Source organism: Macaca fascicularis, chromosome 11 (assembly GCF_037993035.2).
Source record: "Macaca fascicularis isolate 582-1 chromosome 11, T2T-MFA8v1.1".
Taxonomy (NCBI): domain Eukaryota; kingdom Metazoa; phylum Chordata; class Mammalia; order Primates; family Cercopithecidae; genus Macaca; species Macaca fascicularis.
In genome coordinates this window covers 5,050,385-5,073,970 of record NC_088385.1, presented here as the reverse complement: position 1 = coordinate 5,073,970, position 23,586 = coordinate 5,050,385, and the positions used below count along the sequence as shown (strand labels likewise).

At 44.8% G+C, this 23,586-nt stretch overlaps 1 long non-coding RNA gene across 1 annotated transcript; it reads left to right on the top strand.

Annotated features, from left to right (window-relative positions):
* Window positions 1-2,240: 2,240 nt before the first annotated feature.
* LOC135966139 (uncharacterized) lies at window positions 2,241-19,655 on the top strand. The gene is made up of 3 exons (XR_010579253.1): window positions 2,241-2,560; window positions 11,170-11,241; window positions 18,808-19,655. It is a non-coding gene; the product is annotated as an uncharacterized lncRNA (long non-coding RNA).
* Window positions 19,656-23,586: the final 3,931 nt, after the last annotated feature.

The window sequence follows — 23,586 nt, the reverse complement described above, 5'->3', positions numbered from 1 at the left end:
CTACTTTATAGTTTAGAAACTCAGATGCAGGAAGGATGGTCAACTCTCTCAAGATCCCAGAGCAAACACTTGATCCCTGTTCTCTCTAAGCTTGCACTTTTCTCAGTGAATCTCATAAGCTTAAGCAGCAAAGAAGGCACCATGAAATGTGTACTAAAAATTCTGATATTACACAGCATATGAATATGTAACTTCAGAATACTGGAAGTGGACATCTAAGGCCTCTTTTTTTAATTCATTTTTAAAAACTGAGATAATGGGCCAGATGCATTTAAAAAACTGAGATAAGGAATAAAAACAGCGTGTGGCTCACACTTGTTATCCCAGCACTTTGGGAGGCTGAGGCAGTGGATCACCTGAGGTCGGGAGTTCGAGACCAGCCTGACCAACATGGAGAAACCCCATCTCTACTAAAAATACAAAAATTAGCCAGGCGTGGTGGTGCATGCCTGTAATCCCAGCTACTCGGGAGGCTGAGGTACGATAATCGCTTGAACCCAAGGGCGGAGGTTGAGTTGAGATGGCGCCACTGCACTCCAGCCTGAGAGACAAAGCCAGAATCCATCTCAAAACAAAACAAAACAAAACAAAACCCTAAGATATAACTTCACAGAGTAAAGTGCACAGTCCTCAACATGCAGCAGGTGACAGTAAACCTCTAACCCCCACCTCGATCAAGATGTGGAACCACCCCAGCACCCTCCAGGTCCCTTACCCCTCAGCCCCCTCACCCCTCAGCCATAACCCACCGTCTCCTGCAGCAACCACTCCTCCTGATTCTATCTCAGAGATTAATCTTAAGATTTTCTCCCTCTTTTTCTGGCATCTAAAATACCAAACAACTTATTGGACCGACATTTGTCATATTAATCGATCTTTGTAAGTAACTGAGCAAAGTGGGGTACTCCAGCTCAGAGCCTTTGTCCTTGCTCTCCCACTGTTGGAATGAGGCTTCCCCAGAGAACCCCATGCTGTATTCCCCAACTCTGTCAGCTCCTTGTTCAAAATCCTTCTTTTCAGCAAGGCCTCCCCTGAACAGACTATTTAACATTGCAAACCCCATTCCTGGCATTCCCGGTTCTGTCCTCTGCTTTGTTTGATACCAAAATACCCTTCTCTCCCTGACACAGTCTAGGTTTTCCTTATTTGTTTATTCTCCACCTTCCCCAGATAGAATGTGAGCTCTTTGAAGACAGAGTTGTTGGGCTCTTCTGGTCACAAACAGTTTTGCCTGTGTCCTCAAATGATAGCATCTGGCACTTAGTATCTGCTCAGTCAATATTTGTTTAAAAAGTGACTATCACATAGACTGACTTGATCAACTCAACTAAACGACTCAAAACATAGTTTAAACACTTACTTCTCATTCAGGAACTTAGAAATGTAATTGCATACATTTTATTGGGAATTATGAGCTCAGTCTACAATAGGTTACTATGAGCTGCAAACCTGAAGACAGAAACTAAGGGAAAGATCAAGACCTTTGGAGTCCGGAGGAATCCTGGCCTCACCATGTCCAGCTACATGAACTTGGGCAAATTAGTTTACCTCCATGAGCTTCAGTTTTCTTCTCAGCTGAAAAATGGACGTAGCAATATCTATTTCAGAGGATAGATGTGGGCATTACATAAAGCACTCTTCAATAAATAGAAATGTATTTATTATAGTGTTCTTGGAGTCATGTTAATATCACATAGCTCAAACCACAGCAAGGAAGCAGGTGCTAGTCCTGCCCTGACAACAGCAACTATAAAGGGGGTGCCTTGTAAATGAGTGATTATTTTCCTGAAAGTTCCTTAAACCCACACTCACTGTCTGTGATTACCTCCCATATCACTGGGACAGGAGAAGAGTTAAGAGTTCTGCAGCCAAATGCCTGTAAGATACACCTGCCAATGGAAATTTTATGCTGAGTGGTGACAGCAAGGAAGACTCAGCGACGTACCTTGAAGGTCCCTCCAGATTTATCTTCAGGCCATGCGACACTTTATTGTTATCAATTCCTTAGATTCAGGGTCTCCATTTTCATCAGCACGGCTAGGTGGCCTGTAAGGTCTTTGTTTTTTCAGGACACTTAAGAGTTGGAGCAGGAAGGAGCAGGGCAGAGCCTTCTAGGCAGGTGCTGCTGCATGCCTGGCCTCCCACTGCGGCTTTATTCCTTAGTGTGGGTTCTCTCTCAGTCTGCAGGGACTCCTGGGAAGTTGACAGTCATTTACATCTTAATGTGAATAAGGTTTTTTTTTTTAAAGCTCCTTTCGTAAGAGCAAGTGAGATGAGGAAAGAGGGAAATAAGAAAGAGAAAAGGAGAAGTAACTGAGGAAAAGCTGCCAGCTATGAAGAAAACAGCTGATGAAAGGGGCTCAAGCTGCCTTCATTTCTTGCAGGTCTAGTTCTAAGTCTAGGGGCAGAAGTCTTCGATTTGGCTGGACACCCAGCCTCCTCTGCAACCTGTCCGGATTTTTAACTTCACAGTAACTCCTAAGTGGACTGCCGTCCACTGGCCACAACTTACTGAAACTTTCTCCATATTCAGCATTTATTAAGGACTGGAGGTTCCAAGGTAAGTGTGGAAGCAGAAGAAACTGTGTCCCTAAGTTGAAACCTTATGTAAACAAACAAAACAAAGAATGAAGGGAACAGTATTCTGATCCACGGTATATACTCCGTGTGAACTTGACTGCTGCTGCAGACACAGTTTCCTTGCAATTAGATTTCAGTGCAACCTAAGAAAAAAATTTTTTTAATCTATAGCTTATAACAATAATTGTACTGTGCAATCGAGTGTAATGTAATGAATACTTCTGACCAATAATTCATGATTTAATTAATTAATTTATTTATTTATTATATGTCAAGCACAGGGCAGGTGCCTGCTTCAGCAAGCAAGCCAGACAAGATCCTTGCTTTCCTGGAATTTGAGGCTGGGGGCAAGGGGATACAGATAGCAAACAAGTAAATATAAATATGAACAATTTAGAAAGTCATAAATGCCATCAAGAAAATAAAAAGTACTGTGATGGGGAGGGCCTGTGTGTGATGAAGCAGGTCAGGAAAATCCTTTCTGGGAACATGACATTGACGTTCACACCTGAATTATGAGAATGGTGCAGACATGTATGACGGGGGAAATAGCATGCCCAAAGGCCCTAAGGCAGGAAGCAGCCTAGTTGGCGTCACTGAGGACTGGAAAGATCAGTGTACTCAGGATCTAGAGAAGGAGGTGGGAAGCAGCAGAAGATGGGGTCGGAGGGATGGGGCAAATTGTTAAGACCTTGTCAGCTCTTAGTAAGAAGTGTCACAGACAACGAGATGAAAGTAAGTGTTTTTAGAGCAAGGGAATGAAATGATGTTCCTATGTCATGGAATATGTCCCAGTTTCACAATGAGCTTGGAAAAAATGTATGTTCCAGTTTGCTGTTTCCTTTGTTTTAAAGACATTTAGTAAATATCTGTTGAGTTAATGAACATGTGGATGAATGAAGGAACTGATCACAAGAGTGGGCAAAGTTAGAGTGGAAAGGGCATTGCCCTCCACCTGAAGTGAAACAAGGCAGTGGCACCACTTGCTGGTTAGGTGACCTTGGGCGATTCACACAACCCAGTTTTGAACCTCAACTTCCTTGCTGGTAGAACGGGGTAATACCTCCCTGAGCTGCTCTCCAGAAGTGTGATAAGGATCAAAGGAGAAAATGTGCAAAATGCATATACAAAGAGTGACGGATGATAATGGAGATGAGCATCACAGTTTTTTGGGTTGTGTTAAAGCCACAGCGACGTGCCTCGATTTTAACCTGGAAGCCCCTGACATTCGTGAATTGTCTTCAAGTTTTGATTGGAGCCTGTTGCCCTCCTCAGTCTACACTGTTCTCAGTTGAGTAGTTTGCTGTCCTCTGCCTAAAGCGATGCTGCATTTATTGACTCCTTAAAGCCTCCTGGGAGAGACCCCAGCTCCTGCACACAATACAAATCCCTTATCCTCGCCTTGGCACCACGCGGTTGACAAATGCTTGCAGAGATGTTATCTCCTTGTATGCTGGCAAGTCCGTAAAGGAGTCAGGTCAGGTTTGATTTCGCCCGCTAGAACTCCCCATCAACCCCGCTTCAGTTCACGAGACTAACATCCACAGTCTTTCTAGCCTGAAACTTTCTGGTTCATTCTCCTAGGGAGACTCTTCCTAAGTAGGGTGATGGGATTATATTTCCTGGGAAAGAGTTTCTGTAAACTCTCCCTAATTACCTGCTGACTTTAGCAACTTGTCAGGAAGCCCTTCTCTCTAATCTAAATCCTCCGGCTGTAATTGTAGCCTCTGACCCCTGGTTCTGCCTTCAGATGCAATCTGGAACAGCATCGCCTCTGGCACCAACATATCTGTATCAACTTACCTTGCAGGTTGTCAGGATGAGAAGGAGACTTGGTGACCAGGGAACCTGAAGCCTAGCAGGATGTGGCCCCAGGGTGGCAGATCGCTGAGGCTCCTTCAAAAGTTCATGGCAGTATTGTACACCGCAGCGTCCTTCTCAACTTCACCACTTACTCCCCAAGCCCCCAGGACCGGTGTTCAAGGACACGGAAAACTTTCAATGCCAATAGTAGGGTCTGAAGCAGAACTGATTTGCAGGGTAACTGTGAGTGGACCCGTCTGTTTTCCTGCTAGTGTAGAGCTTCAGAAGGAAGAAGCTCAAAAGAGCCACTAAGTGAAGCATAGCCTGGGCTGGCATCTTGGGGCTGAGCAGTTTGCTCCCTAGGGTGTGGGGCAGTGCAGTGGCAGATCTCTCACTTGCAAACTGTAAGGCAGGTGCTGCCCCTCTCTGAGTGTCGATGCTGTCATCTGCTAAATGGGGATAAGAATCATGGGTGATTTCGGAGGATTAAATACACGTCTGCATGGAGCCTGGGCTCCTCTCCCTGTTATCGCTTTGGGTTCCGCCTCTCCAACTTCCAGCCAGAGCTGGAGTTTGGAGTAGATGGGCTCAGAAGATGAGGAAAGAAAGGCCTCTTAGAAATCAAATGGCTCTCACGAACCAGACTTCGCTGAGCTATTTTCAGTGAATCAGGGCCGCATGAGTTACATTACTCTTGAAATGAACAAAGGTGTGAAAATCAAGGGAGATTATGATGAAGGCAAATACTTTTTGGGATCTGCCAGCTCAAGCTCCTGCAAAAAGTAAATCCATGAGAGACGCTGGACCAAACCCCATCCGCTGCAGCTCCATTGGCCTGTGGACATGCAGGGGAAAGGCCTTCACCAGGAGTTCCTGGTGTCCCACACCCATGGCTACCCGGGGTCAAGATGTACTAGGGGAGATGAGGTTTCACACTGTGCAAAAGGGTCTACAACACAGTTCCTCTAAATATACATCTGATTTCTTAAACATTGATTTATAATCTTGATCAGTAGAGATGCATTTGCATCCCTAATCAGGGGTCACAGCCTTAGTAATATTGAAGAGTTTTTTGTTTTTCTTGGTGCAGGTAGGCAGTGGACCTACCTTCAACTCCTTTCTTCAAGCTTTCTTCAACGCATTTGCATTCCCTGAGCACACCCTTATTTTGTGAGAGGTAGAATGGGGATGCAGAATGGACTAGATGCCAGTGCTGAGGACAGAGGGGAGTGGAACTTGCATATATGCAGAACAGGTGGCATGGTGTCTCAGGGCTGGGCAGATGGTTTACGTGTGCCCTGGAACCTTGGAGTGTGCAGGTGGCATTGACGGGAGGGCACCATGCTGTACTACATGGCTCTCCATCTTGGCTGCTGTCCAATGCGGCTCCCCACATCTGCCCTCGCTCATGAATGAGCACTTGGGATGACAGGAGTACCCTTTTCCCGAAGCTTAGGTACTTAGGTTCCGTAATGGGGCCTAGGCTTTCCTGGGATATACAGATCACCGTGAAGTGACTGAGAGGCTTCATGGCTTGCCTGCCACAGTCCTTCCCCGTTCCAGTTTAGAATTGCTGGCACTCACCTCACAAGGCTCCCAGCCCTCACATTTCCCCACCCCATGTTTATGATAGATTCATTCACATGAACAGTGTGGGGTGGGCTGAGGGGAGGGGAGAACGTCTTTGAGAGTATTCAGAGAAAGCATCCACCCTGGGTGGGTGTTGAACTCACCTGTGCGGTCATCCCATCTTCCCCAGGCCAGCTTCTCTCCATGTCCTGCCCGGTGGTAAGTTAAGGCTTTTGAATTTTGCTATCACAAAAGTAACGTCTCCTTAAAGGAAGGAGCAAGGGCTATTTAAGGTAGTCCAGTGCATACTAGGGTGAGGATTTTGTAAACAACCCAGAGTCAGGAACGCCAGAGGCTGATGGATAACCATGCATTAGGTTCCCAGTGGAATCTTGCACTCCTCCCTTTTCCTCCCCGCTTTCCTCACCTTCTCCTCCTCTGTGCATCCTTTGTTCCACGCTAGCCCAATCTGTGTCCCCTCCAGTGATTCAGGGAGCATAAGATGGTGTGAGAGCCCTTATAGGAGATTCAACGTCGTGGGACCCCTTTCACCGGAGGGGCAAAGCCTGAACAATCTGTTACATGAAAGATGGAAAGACTGGCCTCTGTTCATTGTGTTAGGGAGTCTTAAGAGAACATCATTTGCAAAGGGGATGAGAAATCCCTTTTATCTTAGCCTGTTTCTTTTAAGCAGTTCTACCACTCTAAGGATACTTACCTGGTAAAAATATACGGAATGCCCACTACCTGCTTCCTGTCTATCTGCAAAAGAGAGGCTTCTTCTCACCCCCTACCCCCACCCCTACTGAGTGTTCTATATTCTTGCAAATAATTGCTTGCCTACTGGTCCAGAAAATGGAAAACTGTAAGCTAGGCTGATGGCAAAAATTAATTTCATGTGACACCCATGGTAGAAAGAACAGAGCTGAGCCATGTTTGTGTGGACAAGCATATCCTGAAAAGTTAGAAGGAAGCACAGTGGTAGAAGAACAGTCTTTGGCATCAGAACTGAGTTCAGATCCCGTCTCCATTACTTAAAAAGCTATATGCCTTTGGGCAAATGATAGTCTTTTTAAATATCTTCTTTGCATATTTGTTGTAAAGATTAAAAATAATGTATGTAATGGACCTGGAACATAATACATACTAAATAAATAATAATTAAGACAATCTTGATTGAAGTTGTTTGCAACACATTCCTTAACCGGTTGTTACTATGTATGTGCTGTTAATTAATTCATTTAGGCAGTCAATCAACAAATATTGATGTATAACAAACATGTGTAGAACAACAACAATAATATGAATAAGTAAAGAGTTATGCCAGGAACCCAAACTTGTAATTTTGGATGAAAACACTGACCTAGATGTAGACTAAACAGCAATCATTTGATTCATACTATACAGGCCTCCACTGCAGCTGGCGACGGCAAGGGCAAGTTTCAGGATGCAGAAGGCACCTGGTCATCCTCTCGGGGAAAAGCGCCCGTTAGCACCTCTGTTTAGGGGTCATCTGTTTCAGCTACGCATCCAGTACCCTCTAATAATCTAAATTTCCTAAGAGCAGGAGCTCTCATGAAGCCACTGCTTACAATTCAATGGGTACTGACCGCTCGGAAAATCTGCTCTGCTGCTAAACAGACAGAGGAGGGGAGAGAAGTGGGAAAGGACTCCCAGTTCTCACTGTGGGCCCTCTGCTCTCTGCTCTCGGATTCGCTCCGATTCGAGTAGTTTAGTACGAAGAGTGGGGTCCTGGCTTCCAGGCCTCCCTCTGCCCTTGACTTACCATGTACCTCGGGGGAAGCCCCTCATCTTCTGAGCCTCAGTGTCCCGGGATGGAAGATGAAAGCATTGGCAAGGTCATTGCTGTAGTCTCTTATGAGACAAACATTCTGTCACTTACTTTCCAGAGGGGATGTTCATGAAAGGTATGGTTTTGGACATTTACTAGTTGGACTTTTTCTACTATCGATTTCAGGAGGCCAGAGGCTTCTAGATAGAGTTCTTCGCAGGGAAGTGAACCTGTCACTTTCAGGTCACGCCTTGGGTGTGAATGATGTAAACAAGGCCAGGAAGTCATGGCCTCTTAGCTTAGGTACTCAGTGCCACACACTGGACCCACAGCTACTGAGCCCGCCAGGACTGAGCGGGGAGGAGTCAATTTCCTGCTTAAACGTGTGATGCTCTGTATCACCCGGTGATCTGTCTCCGTGGGCAGCTCCTAGGGAAGCCATAATTCATCTGTTGCTTCTCTCCACTTGTCTACAGATCCCTGAATATGTAGGAATTCAGTTATCACCTTACCCTCATCACTACAGAGTGACCAGATGGGATAGGCTAGTAGGAAGCTAGCTCCATAGCTGTGCCTCCATACAGCTTCATGCTTGCTCTCCGACTATTCATTCATTCCTAGCACACACCTGACTCCGTGTCACATGTGTGCTAGGCATCGGCAATTCACTAGTGAACAAAACCGGAGACAGCCTCTGCTGTTAGGGAGTTTACAGTCCAGCGGGAAGGCAGATATTAATAAAACACACAAACACTGAATCTAAGGAATGGGTAACTGTGAACTAGGGGACGTGCTATGAAGGACAGGGAACAGCTCCGTGAAAGTCGATGCGGCAGAGGCTCATGGCTGCTTCCTCAATATCCAGTCTCCTCTCTTCTTTCCTCATTGGATCCCTATTTGGTTAGGGAGAAAAAGGGGTCCAGCTGGAATGCTACGTTTTTCTTACCCTCCCCTGGAGCAGTTATTTAGCTCATTTGAGGTGAATAAGCTACAGTAAAATTCTTTTCTTTTCCCTTTTCTTTGAGATAGGGTCTCACGCTGTCACTCGGGCTGGAGTGCAGTGACATGAACGTGGCTCATTGCAGCCTCAGACTCCCCAGTCTCAAGCAATCCTCCTGCCTCAGCCTCCCTAGTAGCTGGGACTACAGGCCTGCGCTACCATACCTGGCTAATTTTTTTTCTTTTTTTTTTTTTTAGACGGAGTCTTGCTCTGTCGCCCAGGCTGGGGTGCAGTGGCCGGATCTCAGCTCACTGCAAGCTCCGCCTCCCGGGTTTACGCCATTCTCCTGCCTCAGCCTCCCGAGTAGCTGGGATCACAGGCGCCACGCCACCTCGCCCGGCTAGTTTTTTGTATTTTTTTAGTAGAGACGGGGTTTCACTGTGTTAACCAGGATGGTCTCGATCTCCTGACCTCGCGATCCGCCCGTCTCGGCCTCCCAAAGTGCTGGGATTACAGGCTTGAGCCACCGCGCCCGGCCAATTTTTTTTTTTTAAAGAGTAAAATTTCTGGAGCAGGACTTCTGGGGAAGCTCTCTACTAGGGAGTGAATGCAGTGCTGGCCAAGGCCCCAGGAAGGTGAGCCTGAGGAGGAGACCTCTGCACAGGGTACCAGGTGGGCCTGCCTCCACTGCCTACCTCTGGGCTGCTGGCCGCATGAGAGAAAAGGACTCCCCCACTGCCACCTGGTGCTCCTACCCGTTTTGGTTAAGCCACCATTGGGAAAGGAATCTTAATTGCTCAGAGATGAATGTAACTCCCAATTGATACAGTGTTTACATGGAAACCTGACATAGATGGAGGTGTGAGGGGAGGGTGTCGAGTATCAAGGAGGAGTGGGGGCAAGTGGCCAGGTGCTGGGGCAGAGGGCTGCAGGGTTTGGAGGGGGGGTCAGCCTAGGTAGAGGCCCCACGGGGACAGCAAGCACAGCGTGGAACAGACACTGGAAGCGCAGTGCAGGGAGGATGCAGATCGGAGGGGAAGGGTGGTGTGGGATGGGGCTGGGAAGGGCTGGGCCCCCACCATGCAGGACTGGGCAGTCATGTTAGGGACTCTCGGCATTTTCTTGGAAGCAACAAGAAGACACTAATGAGTCAAAAGCAAAGGGGAGCATGATTAAAACATCACTTAGTGTCCATTATCCTATGTGAGAAGTCAACAATATTGCTCCCAGGAAAATGTCCCTATATGATACTCAACTCTCAGATTTGCTATGAGGATTAAGATAACATACATAAAAGTACTTTAAAAAAGAAAGCATTACAAATTCAAGCTATTATGCTTTCTATTAATAACAAAATAAGAAAACTTTTTGGACCATCTCAGCTTTTAGTAACAGAAATTTAAAATTGTATTTACTACTTATTGAGTGCTGAGTACCAGATACTGTGCTACACAAATATGATCTATTTTTAAATGTCACAGCAATCTTTAAGATAGATATTACTCTCCCCATTTTTCTATTTTATTTATTTATTTATTTATTTTTGAGACAGAGTCTCTCTCTGTCACCCAGGCTGGAGTGCAGTGGCGCAATCTCGGCTCACTGCAAGCTCTGCCTCCCGGGTTCACGCCATTCTCCTGCCTCAGCCTTCCGAGTAGCTGGGACTACAGGCACCCGCCACCTCGTTCTGCTAATTTTTTGTATTTTTAGTAGAGACGGGGTTTCAACGTGTTAGCCAGGATGGTCTCAATCTCCTGACCTCGTGATCCGCCCGCCTCGGCCTCCCAAAGTGCTGGGATTACAGGCGTGAGCCACCGCGCCCAGCCCCATTTTTCAAGTGAGGAAACTGAGAGTTGAAAAGAACGTGTAACTGTCCCCTTGTCACTCAGCTAGCAAATGATAAAAGATGGATTTGGACCTGGACTGATTTCAGATTTTTTTCTTTTTTTTTTTTTTTTTTTCGAGATGGAGTCTTGCTCTGTCAACAGGCTGGACTGCAGTGGCGCGATGTTGGCTCACTGCAACCTCCGTCTCCCAGCTTCAAGTGATTCTCCTGCCTCAGCCTCCCGAGTAGCTGGGATTACAGGCGCCTGTCACCACGCCCAGCTAATTTTTGTATTTTTAGTAGAGACAGGGTTTCACCATGTTGACCAGGATGGTCTTGATCTCTTGACCTCGTGATCCACCCGCCTCAACCTCCCAAAGTGCTGGGATTACAAGTGTGAACCACCACACCCGGCCAGATTTCAAATTCTTAAGCAATGCCCCTCAGAGGCACCCGAGTCCCAGATCGCCGCCTGGTCATACTGCGTGTGACACTGTCATGCCTTCTGCGATCTGCATGCACACGTTAACTTATTTTTCAATGGCAGGGCTGTGCTTTACAGGTGGAACTGACGTCACTGGCGCACTTGTGAGGCGAAATTGTTTTTCTCACGTGATACTTTCTCACCTTTCCCTGACACTGCTTTTCTTTCCTTCCCAGCACTAAATGTCACTGGCGATTGTACTACGTCTACTTATTTATCAGTTTATGGACGGGTGACCCAACTGTAAGGTGAGCTCCTTCGGCAGGCATCTCCTCCGTCTTGTTTCCCTCCAGAGAGCACAACAGCGCCAGGCACGAGGCGGGCACACAGTATATGTGGGTCAAATAGAGGAACAGACAAGGAGGACATGGATTTGAAATCATTCATGCATGTGATTTTATCTGTCTCCTTAAGCCTAATGGCCACATCTGCCGAAAGGTGAGAGGGACTCCTCGGACTGGAATGTGCTCTGTGAAAGTGCTTTTCGTAAAGCGGGGGGAACACCAGAATTCCTCGTGTGGATTTTCCAGAATAAATGGCCTGCCCTAACCCCAATTCTCCCCTCTCTTTCTCACCTGTCTTTCTTTTTTCTTTTTTGTCTTTTTTGAGACAGAGTTTCACTCTGTTGCCCAGGCTGGAGTACAATGGGTGCGATCTCAGCTCACTGCAACCTCTACCTCCTGGGTTCAAGCAATTCTCCTGCCTCAACCTCCTGAGTAGCTGGGATTACAGGCATGTGCCACCACGTCCGGCTAATTTTGTATTTTTGGTAGAGATGGGGTTTCACCATGTTGGTCAAACTGGTCTTGAACTCCCGACATCAGGTGATCTGTGCACCTTGGCCTCCCACAGTGCTGGGATTCTAGGTGTGAGCCACCGCACCCAGACCTCGCCTCCTTCTTACTCCTCCATGGGACTGGGGACTTTCCAAGGGCAGGGAGTGCATCTCGGTCATAGTTGGTGTCGCAGCCGCAGTACTTCTTCAGGCACTCGATGAGTGCACAGGAAATAGTGAATGACACCCATGGTCCTGGTGTCTTTGGCATGATGCTCCAACACCTGGGCCAACTGTGGTGCCATGTACAGACCCGTGAGAACCAAACCTGCCTATATCAAAGCTGGCCTGAAGGCAGAGTCAGGTCAGAAAAGATGGAGTGCTCTCCAGGCTGGGTTGATAACTTCAGCGATGCAGGGCCAGGAAAGGGAGGACTAGCAGGGAGGTGGGGAGGATGGAAAGTTGGGTCCACCAGGGGGAAGGCTGCAAGCATCCCAGGGTCCTGCCCATTGCTGCCACCCAGGAGTGAGCCACCCAGGAGTGACAGAAATTCTACCACATCTAACCTCCACTGATACCTAATTAGGGAGAAGTAGATTAGCAAGGGAAGGGATTGAAGCCGGATTCAAACTAGGTTTGGATTTCCCTTGTACTGCATACCGGCAAGTTTCTTGGCTCACCCAACCTCAGATGCCTCCTCTGCAAAATGGAGACAGCAATACCTTTATTGAGTTGTTATGAAAATCAAATGAGATGATTTGTATAAAACACTGAGCACTGTATCTGAGGCTTAGGTGCACTCAAAAGTCCTTATTCAATTGCGTCACAAACTATAAAATTCTGTGCCAGTGAAAGGGATTATCATATAGACAGCGGGAGGCTACCCAAGGACCAGGAAAGCAGCCCCTCCCCACTCGTCTCACTCCTGCCCTACCCAGATGCTTGACATTACAGCCTCTGGCCCTTTGGGAGCTCAGGTTTAAATGCAGATTTGATCAGCTAGTGTTTAAAGGCATTCATTTAAGTTATTAGCACCTCCACTCTAATCAGATTAACCTCTGCTGCAAAAGGAGTCTTGGGCCCGGAAACGTGAAGTGAGGGAGAATGGCAGTGGTAGGGATGCGCGCGCGCGCGCACACACACACACACACACACACACACACACACACACACACACACGGAGGTCCTTAACCCTTAGATGGCCGTGGAGGACCTGGAGAAGCTGTAGGCGCGGCAGGCACTGCATGTAGTTTGAAGAAGAAAGAGGACTTGAATATGGATGGAGCAACGTTAGATGGGTGCTGATGCCGTGGGGATGAATAAACTATTGATTTATTTACTTATCTATTTTTAAAAGCTTTTAGGCATTTATAGGGTCTTGCTCATCCTGTAATTTCTCAATCAAAAGATCTTAAAATGTTAACTTCTCTCCTGGAAAGTGGGAGGTGAGATAGAGAGGGAAGATTTATATCTGTGTGTAAGAAGGTCTTTTTTTTTTAATTAATAGATTTTGTTTTTTAGAGCAATGTTACACTTACAGAAAAATTGAGCAGAGAATACAAAGAGTTCTCATATACTCCCAGTCACTCGCCTCAGTTTCCCCTATTATTAACATCTGGCATTGGTGTGATGCATTTGTTACAAAGATGAATCAATATCCATGCATTATTATCAACTAAAGTCCACACGTCCACAGTTAGCATTAGAGTTCACTCTTTGTGTTGTACAGTCCTACAGGCTTTGCCTAATGCATAATGTTATGTACCCACCATTACAGTCTCATTCAGAAGAGTTTCAGTGCCTTGAAAGTCACCATGATGTTAGGGGTCCTTATCCTCAGAGGCTGGGAACCACTGGTTGAGAGCTGGGGCCTTGTTTGGGGTAATGGATTTGCGGGAGAGCCACACGTGGGGATGCAGCTCCTGGAGAAAGACACAGCCCAATTTGTGGGCTTTTGCAGGGCTGGAGCTGGGGCTGGTCTCAGCATTTGTGGGGTGAAAGAAACAATTCTGTCCTTTTTTCTTTTTCCTTTCTCCCTGTCTCTGGTTAGTATTTTTCCCTCTTCAGGTTTCAAATCTTTTGATAGGCCCTTTATAAAAGTCTTAGAGGTCCTTTGGCTTTGGTTCTTTTTTTTTTTTTTTTTTTTTTTGAGACGGAGTCTCGCTCTGTCGCCTAGGCTGGAGTGCAGTGGCTGGATCTCAGCTCACTGCAAGCTCCGCCTCCCGGGTTCGGGCCATTCTCCTGTCTCAGCGTCCTGAGTAGCTGGGACTACAGGCGCCCGCCACCTCGCCCGGCTAGTTTTTTGTATTTTTTAGTAGAGACGGGGTTTCACCATGTTAGCCAGGATGGTCTCGATCTCCTGACCTAGTGATCCGCCTGTCTCGGCCTCCCAAAGTGGTGGGATTACAGGCTTGAGCCACCGCGCCCGGCCTTGGCTTTGGTTCTTAAGCTTGAGTGTGCATTTGAAGTACATATAGCAGTTTAAAAAAATCATGAGTGTAGTGCCGCACACCTCTAGTCCCAGCTACTCGGGAGGCCAAGGTGCGAAGATTGCTTGAAGCCAGGAGTTCAAGACCAGCCTGGACAACATAGTAAGACCCTGCCTCTACAAAAAATTAAAAAACTAAATTAGGTGAGCATGGTGGTACACACCTGTAGTCTCAACTACTAAGGAGGCTGAGGTGGGAGGATCGCTTGAGCCCAGGAGTTCGAGGCTGCAGTGAGCTGTAATTGCATCTGCACTCCAGCTTGGATGATGGAGTGAGACCCCATCTCTTAAAAAAAAAAATCATCCTGATGCCTGGAACCAACCTTGGTTGAGTTAAATCAGATCTTCTGGAGATGAGACCCAGGCATAGGTGTTTCTTCAGAATCTTCCCAGATGGTCCTAATGGCAGCTAGTGTGGTGAGCCACTGTCCTAGCTAATGTTCCTGCAGTGACTTAGATTCTTGGAGGTGTTGAGGTCCAGACACCTGGGCCTTCTTCAAGGGTCCTACTGTAGGGCAAGAAGAGCTCACAGGTGTCTCTACTGTCTAAGCAGTGATAGAGAGAGTATTTTGCATTCTCACACAGGTTCACAGAGAGGCAGGTATAGCATGTTGAGGGCTACCTTGCTCAAAAATACTGAAAAACCAGAAAAACCTGAATCTGCACTAATAGTAGATGGTTACATAAAAATGATAACTCCATGCTCTAGAACAAGACACGGCAGTGTAAATGAAGTGAGACACACCTGTAGGTATTAGCACGCAGGGTGATATTCAAAGCCTGCAACCAGCTAGGTGCGGTGGCTGACACCTTTAATTCCAGTACTTGGGAGGCCAAGGCAAGGAGGATCGCTTGAGCCAAGGGGTTCAAGACCAGCCTGGGCAACAAAGCAAGACCACGTCTCTATAAAAAATTCCCCAGGTATGGTGCTGCATGCCTGTAGTAGCAGCTACTTAGGAGGCTGAGGTGGGAGTATCATCTGAGCACAGGAGGTCGAGGCTGCAGTAAGCCATGATTGTGCTACTGCACTCTAACCTGGGTGACCGAGCAAAACCCTGTGTCCAAACAAAAACAAAAACAAAAACAAAAACAAAAACAAGAAAAGACCCCCAAAGCCTGCAGCTCCTGCTTGAGCAAGACCAGTGAGAACAGACACCTGACCAGCAGAGCAGAACCCGGCCCCGCTGACCTCCTGGTGCGCACAGAGTGAAGATCAGCTTTGCTGACACATGAAAAAAATCTCCAGGGTGTTGTTAAGTGGAAAATGTCAGTACCAGAACAGCACAAGGAGTGTGATCCCCTTTAGGTAAATAAAAAACAAGCCCTAAAAATAGGCGTACATATACATATTTGACAGTAAATGTAGAGAAAAACAATCCAGGAAGGAGAAGGCTGCAGATACAATGACCTCTCAGCTGGGAATTGGTTCTGGGAGTGGGTTGGGGGTGGCAAAAAGGGTCTGTAACATTTTGCCTTATTTAATTCTGTATTATTAAAAACTTTTTATGGTGAACACATGTTCATACATTGTAAGTGCAATGAAAAAATGAATAATCTTTTTATGAGAAGAAAAATGCCTGTGGGGGCCAAAGTTCCAGGCTGCAGTCCTGGTTTTGTCACTTATTAACAGGCCTTGCACCTAATCTTCTATATCTCAGTTTCCCCATCCGTAAAATGGGGACAATGCTGTTTCATACTTCACATGGTTGCAGTAAAGGTTAGGTGAATGGAGATACATGGTCTTGGATATGGTTAAAAATGAGTAAAGAGCGTGGAGAAGGTTAACTTATTCCACCAGATACACGTGGAAATAATTCACTTTTCAGCAATTCCCACTGAGAATGAGTGAAAATGATGGATATGAAAAGCATGTAAATTAGAGCTCTATACCAGAGAGAGGAATTATTAACCACACTTCCTATTTCTCATCAAGCTCTCTATTCCTATTCATTTATTCATTCACCTGTTAATCCATTCATCAAATGTAGATGAAGCAAGTGTTACAGGTTGAATTGCGTCTTCCAAAAAGTTAGCTTGAAATCCTAACCCCCGGTACCTCGTAATGTCACCTTATTTGGTAATTAGAGTTGTTGCAAATGTAATTATTTAAGATTAGGCCATACTACAGCAGGATGGGCCCTTAAACCTATATGACTGGTATCTTCGTAAGAAGAGAAGAGCCGGGCTCGGTGGCTCAAGCCTGTAATCCCAGCACTTTGGGAGGCCGAGATGGGCGGATCGCGAGGTCAGGAGATCGAGACCATCCTGGCTAACCCGGTGAAACTCCGTCTCTACTAAAAATACAAAAAACTAGCCGGGCGAGGTGGCGGCGCCTGTAGTCCCAGCTACTTGGGAGGCTGAGGCAGGAGAATGGCGGGAACCCGGGAGGCGGAGCTTGCAGTGAGCCGAGATCGTGCCACTGCACTCCAGCCTGGGCAACAGAGCAAGACTCCGTCTCAAAAAAAAAAAAAAAAGAGAGAAGAGACACAGAGGCATTGATAAACAAGGGAGAATGCCGTGTGATGACGGAGACAGAGTGAAGTCTCTGCAATTGCAAGGCAACAAACGCCAGAGATTACTGGCCATCCCGAGAGCTAGGAAGAGGCAATGAAGGACTCAACCCTCCAGGTTTCAAAGGGAGCACAGCCCTGCAAACACCTCGATTTTGCTCTTCTTGCCTCCAGAAGAGTGAAATAATAAATTTCTGTTTTCTTAAGCTACCCAGTTTGTGGCAATGTGTTGCATCAGTCCTCGGAAACTAATGTAGCAAGCAACGTGGGGAGGGGAATGAGCATATTTGGGCTTTGGAATCAGAGAGATCTGGGTTTAAATTCTGTGTCCATCATACTAGTTGTGTGATCCCAGATACAGTATGTAATGTGACTGAATCCTGCTTTCCTTACCTATAGGGACGGAGAAAAGAACACTGCCCATATGTCACAGAATCCTGAGGACTATTAAATGAAATAACACGCAGACAGTACTTAGCACAGTCCTTGGTACATACTAGACACTGAGTAAAATGTTAGTTCCCCTTTAAACATTTACTATAGTCCAAGCCCTGAGTCAAATGTGTTGCAAAGTTTAAAAGAGCACCATTTGCACCCTGGAAAGAACTAGAGTTGGGGAAAAGCCAAATAAATTGATTTTTTTTTTTTGTCTCTCCCTGACGTTTCCCGTCTATATGTCTGTTAGGGATGGTGAAATCCTCCGCAGGGTGTATCAAGAGAGGAAACGAGCACCAACTCTGTTAGGCCAGACAACTTACATGGCAGCCCTGAGGTGGGGACTATTTTATTCTCATTTCCACCACAAGGACACACATAATTTCTACTACAGTCTAACCTGGATTCAGGACTCACTGCAGTGCGTTCCCAGCTCAAGTCTGCCCCAGCCTCTAGATGCACCACGACCCTCCAACAATGCTTGGGCAAACTCTGTGTTAAGATGTCGTTCCCATCTCAGGGCCTTTGCCCCTGCGGCCTTTCTACAGTCTACAGAACACTCGTGTGCCATTTCCAGTTCTCTTGGCCCTCCTTCTTCATCCAGCCTCTGCACGGTGGCCATCGGCACAGGCTTCCCACAGCCTCGTTCAGGTTCCCATGACAGCACCTCACGCAGCTGACCTGCGCCTCTGTTTCCCCTTCTGCGGCCTGGGCTTCCTGGGGAATCTATTCACTCAAGCACAACTGGTGGGGCCACCCTCGAGCTAAGGGATACAATACAAGAGATTGGGGATAAATGCTTCACCCTGTGTTCTCAGGACCGTGGGTCGACACGCATTTCATGAGCTCCTCAGAGGAATCCCACGGGATCTAGTATCCTTTGCCCTTCCTAGTGGCCAACTAAATAAAGCATTCTTGTATAAATGTTCCCTTCCTCTCTGCTCCCTAGAATCATGTTTTCAAACAAATATCTGTCTCAAACTCTGCTTTCAGGAAATCCCGAAGAAAGACACAAGTTACCGTCATTTTTCAAGGTGTAGGTCAAATATCCAGAAACGGAAGCCATCACCCCAACCCACTGCCATTTCCACGGCACACGGTCCAGAACACTGCAGAGACGAGCTCAGTCTCCAGGTCTCAGGAGGCTCCAGCCTCTTGGACGCTCAGGCACTCAGGCCTTGCGGCTCCACCTTGCACCTGGTGCACTCCGTCATGGAGCCTTCACCACACTCCTTTTTAACTGCAACTAGTGAGTTCCACCAGCAGAGCCCATCCAAAGAAGAGCCTGTATCGTGTTCATTGTTGATTCCCAGTGCCTCGTCCAGCAGTGTCATGGCAGGCACTCAGAGTCTGCTAAATGTATTCCTTGGGTTATAAGTAGAAAACGTGGGGTGTGTGCTCAGTAGCCTTGGCTCTGGTTTAAGCCCTCTGAGGCCCCTGCCTTCCCCTTGCGTGTCCCCTCCCCTCCCCCAACCCCCGCCCTCAGGGTCTTGGGAGCTTCCGACACCCAACCTCAGGGTGATTGTTAATGTCTTCCTTCTACTCCACCACTTGGCGACTTCCACTACAGAATATCTAGTCACCTCTGTTTCTCTCTTCCTATCAGGTACTACACTTCACAAGAAGCGCTCCTGAGAAGCTCCAGCTCCTTTCTTCCATGAGCTTGAGTCAGAAACTTGGAATGGCTTGTGTTGCCTGTGAAAGCATTTCCTCCTGAGAAGGTGCTGCCTACATAATGTAAAATGAAATACAAGTATCAACGTAATTCCAGTTGTTCATGATATAATGTTAAAGGAAATGATGAACATACAAAACCATACATGCATACATGGTTTCATCTTTTTTTTTTTTTTTGAGACAGGGTCTCACTCTGTCGCCCAGGCTGGAGTGCAGTGGCACGATCATGGCTCACTGCAGCCTTGACCACCCAAGGATTAGATGATCCTCCTGCCTCAGCATCCCCACCCACCCCCAACCCCTGCCCCACAGTAGCTGGGACGACAGGCGCATACCACCACACCTGGCTAATTTTCGTATTTTTAATAGAGACAGGGTTTTGCCACCTTGCCCAGGCTGCTCTCAAACTCCTGGACTCAAGCAATCCACCCACCACGGCCTCCCAAAGTGCAGGGATTACAGGCTTGAGCCACAGCACCCAGCCCATGGTATGATCTTAACACACCTACTGCTAAAAAATTACATGTGTAGAAAAAAACTTTTTACAACTCCTGCAAAGTGAACATAAAATAATAATAAATAATAATAAAAATAAATAATACTTACTGGAAAATAATCACACCAAAATGTTGTATTTGATGGCAAGATTGTGTGTTTTTCTTCCTTACTGTTTTGATATTTTCTATTACTTTAAAAAATAGGTTCTACATGTTTATGGTACAAAAAATAGGTATTTAATGAAAAAAAAGTCCCCCTTCTATCCCTCTTCCTCATCTACCTGGCTCCTTTCTTCAGAGGCAACCACAGTTACCAGCTGCTTGATACACACACACACACACACACACACACACACACACACACACACACACACATCATGCATTTATACACAGTATATTTTATACAAGTGGTAGCATATTATATACACTGTTCTGTACCTTGTCTTTTTTATTTATCTTAGCAATTTTTCTGAATCAGGACAAAAAGCTGGTATACAGTTTTTAATAGACCATACATACTATTCTATTGTATGGCTATATCAAAATTTAATTAAACGGAGCATGGCAGCTCACACCTGCAAGCCCAGCACTTTGGGAAGCTGAGGCAGGCAGATCTTTTGAGCTCAGGAGTATGAGAACAGCCTGGGAAACACGCAAAAGCCCATCTCTACAAAAAATACAAAACTTAGCTGGATGTGGTGGTGGGCGCCTGTAGTACCAGCTACTTGCGGGGCTGAGGTAGGAGGATGGCTTGAGCCTAGGAGGTTGAGGCTGCAGTGAGCCGAGATCACATCACGGCACTTCAGCCTGGGTGACAAAGCAAGACCCTGTCTCAAAATAAAACATTAATTAATGTTTCTATAAATAGTAATTTTTCATATGTACAAGCATATTTGCAGGATAGATGCCTAGAAATGAAACTCTTGACTCAAAGGATATGTGAATTTGTAATTTTGATAGTTCGGCAAATGTCCCTGCATAGAGGATGCACTGATTTATACTCCCATCAACAGTATGTGAATGCTGTCACACATTTTTTTTTTTTTGAGACAGAGTTAACTCTTGTTGTCCAGGCTGGAGTGTTGATGGCACAGTCTTGGCTCACTGCAACCTCTGCCTCCTGGGTCTCAAGCGATTCTACTGCCTTAGCCTCTTGAGTAGCTGGGATTACAGGTGCCTACCATCACACCCAGCTAATTTTTTGCATTTTTAGTAGAGACAGGGTTTCCCCATGTTGACCAAGCTGGTCTCGAACTCCTGACCTTAGGTGATCCACTCGCCTCAGCCTCCCAAAAGTACTGGAATTACAGGTGTGAGCCACCACGCCCGGCCCACATTATTATTAGTACAGTAGGTTATCAAACTTTAAAGGCAATCCTTACCAACTTTACAGGTGAAAAAAATGATGTTTCATTGTAGCTTTAATTTGCCTTTGTTTTAACGAGGTTGACATCTTCTCAAATGTTCAGGAGCTCTTTGGATTTCTTTGTTGTGAACTGTTCCTATTCTTTGTTCATGTTTCTATTGGATAGCGGCTTTTCTCTTATTTTTCGTTCTCTATATGTCAAGGAATGTAGCACTTTCCTATTGTATGAATTATAAATATTTTTCTCAGTTTGTTCTTTATCTTTTGACTTTACTGAGAAATTATTATTAGTATTATTTTATTTTTGCTTTCCAGAAGTTGTAAAAGGTTTTAATAGGTTAAGATTCATTATTCTTTTTTGAATGTGTTGGAGTTTTGTGCCATACTTTCTCTCACATGAAGTTATAAACTCTTCTCATCTTTTCTAGTAATTTTATGATTTCATTTAAATCTTCATCTATCACAATCTACTTCGGCACTAGTTGTAAAGTAGAGATCACCTTTATTGTTTCTTCATACGGATATCCAGTTGAACCAACATTATTTATTGAATATACAAAATTCTCACATATACTTAAATCTATTTGTGAATTTTCTATTTGGTTTTAGTGGTCTTTCTACTCACCTTGTTTTTATTATTGAGGACTTATAATAGGTTTTTATACATGGTAGTTTTAACTTTCCTTGTTACTTTAATTTTTCCAAAATTTTCCTGACTATTCTTGGTAATTTTTCCACATGAAATTTAGAACCAGCTAGTTTAGTTCCCAAAAAATACCCTTTTGGTATTTTTATTGGGCTCACATTAAATTTATAGATTAACTGTCTTTGACAGCTTTATGATGTTGAGAATCTAAGAACATGATGTTTCTTTGCATTGTTAAGCCTTCTTTTGTGTCCTTCTGTACCATTAACATTTTAAATTATAAGTCCTGCATATTTCTTAAGTTTATTCTTAGGAATTTTATTTTTTGTTGCCATTTTAAAATGGGATCTTTTCGTTCTTTATATCTTCTAACCAGCTATTTTTGTAGATGTGAGTGCTTTTTGATTTTCACATGTATAAATGGAATTTATTGAATTCAGTTGGAGTTTTGTAATGGTTTTATTTGATTTCTTTTTTCCGAATATACCAGGGAACTGTAAACTATAGCCTATGGGTCAAATCCCGCCATGGCATGTTTTTATACAGCCAAGAACTAAGACTGGTTTTTACATTTTAAAAGGGTGGTTAAAAAAAAGAAGAGGAAGGCCGGGCGCGGTGGCCCATGCCTGTAATCCCAGCACTTTGGGAGGCCGAGGCGGGTGGATCACGAGATCAGGAGATCGAGACCATCCTGGCTAATATGGTGAAACCCTGTCTCTACTAAAAATACAAAAAACTAGCCGGGCGTGGTGGTGGGCGCCTGTAGTCCCAGCTAGTCGGGAGGCTGAGGCAGGAGAATGGTGTGAACCCAGGAGGCAGAGCTTGCAGTGAGCCCAGATCGTGCCACTGCACTCCAGCCTGGGAGACAGAGCCAGACTCCGTCTCAAAAAAAAAAAAAAAAGAAGAGGAAGAAGAAAGATATGTAACAGCAACCATAGGCAGCCCACCAAGTCTGCAGTCTTTGCTATTTAGACATTCCAAGTAAATGTCTGACAACCCTTGACATATACAATAATGTCATTTACAGGTAATGATAATTGATCTCTATCTTTCTAATTTTATGTCAGATTTCTGTTTCTTCTTTAATTACCTTTTCTGGTTCCTGGATAGTGAACATCCTTGTCCTGTTCTGAGATTAATAGGATTCCTTTTCGTATTTTTGCAGTTAGGAGGATACTTGACTTTTAGGTGTGATAGACGTATGCTCTCATATAAAGAAAATACTCATTTATTCTTATTTTCTTAAGCATTTTACAGAAGAAAAGATGTTTAATTTTATTTTTCAGCATCCATGTAGCATTTTATCTTTTAATCTATTAAAATGAAGAATTATTTCAAAGATTTAAAAATATTGAATTATCCTTACAAATTCTGGGATCAACACTTTCCTTAGATATTCATAAGTGAAAATTGTTTGCTGATTTTTATTTAAAGGTAGTCAAGTTTACTTGATCCATAAATATAATTTGAAGCCTTTTTTTCCTAAAAGTCAAAGATACAGGTACCAATAATTTAAAGAAGCAATTAACTACAAGATTTATTATAAGAAAGAGAACTCCCCTGTTCCACTTCCTGTCTCATCTCCTAGTCCCTAGAAGCAACAACTGTTGATTCTTTTGGTAAAGCCATTTCTTTCGGTATTTACTTTCACATATTTAAATAATAGTTTATACTTCCATCTTGAATTTCTACTTACGAATTACTTATTAAATTCTTATAATAGAAGGTGAGAAATTAGCTTTCTTTTTACTCCGACTCTACCACAACACACAAATACACTTTTGTCTTCACTACCCTTCCAATACAGTTATAATTTTCCTTAGATCAATATTCAAAATGAACATCATTATATATTATGCATTCATAGTTTAACCATGTAACACTTTATGACCTAGTTTACTTTTATACATATTTTTTGTTTTGTTTTTTCAATAGTTATTAATTGCCTTTTAGTTTTTTTCTTTGTTTAGTTTTCTGTGTACCTATAGCTAATTTACCCCTATGCTTCTCAGCCTGTTCAAATATATCAAGGATTTCATCAATTTCATCTTCTTGAAGACATTGCTCTCTTGGAGCCTTCTAACGGGTTCCGCAATTTACTGGTTACTTTTTAGGCTTGGTGCACAGGTATAATCCTAGGATATGCCTGCAGAAGCATCCTGGGAATTTCCTTTGACTTTCTCTTTTGTTGGATTCCCT